Below are 259 nucleotides of genomic sequence, written 5' to 3'. Positions count from 1 at the left end.
GGCTGACGTTTCGGGCTTAGACCCTTCATCAGAAATTTCTGATGAAGGCTCTAGGCCTGAAACGTCAGCCTTTCTGCTCCTATGATGCTGCTCGGCCTGCTGCGTTCATCCAGCTCTGCACCTTGTTGTCTCAGATTCTCCAGCATCTGCAGTTCCTACTATCTATCATCCAGAGAGTTTGTCTAATTGGGTAACTACTTGCAGAAACTGACCTCTTAATTTTCCTTTCTGGACCACTGTCAGGTGATGGTGAACAAGA

The sequence above is a fragment of the Rhincodon typus genome, chromosome 33 (genome assembly GCF_021869965.1).
Source record: "Rhincodon typus isolate 14 chromosome 33, sRhiTyp1.1, whole genome shotgun sequence".
Classification (NCBI taxonomy): domain Eukaryota; kingdom Metazoa; phylum Chordata; class Chondrichthyes; order Orectolobiformes; family Rhincodontidae; genus Rhincodon; species Rhincodon typus.
This window is presented reverse-complemented; position numbering follows the sequence as displayed.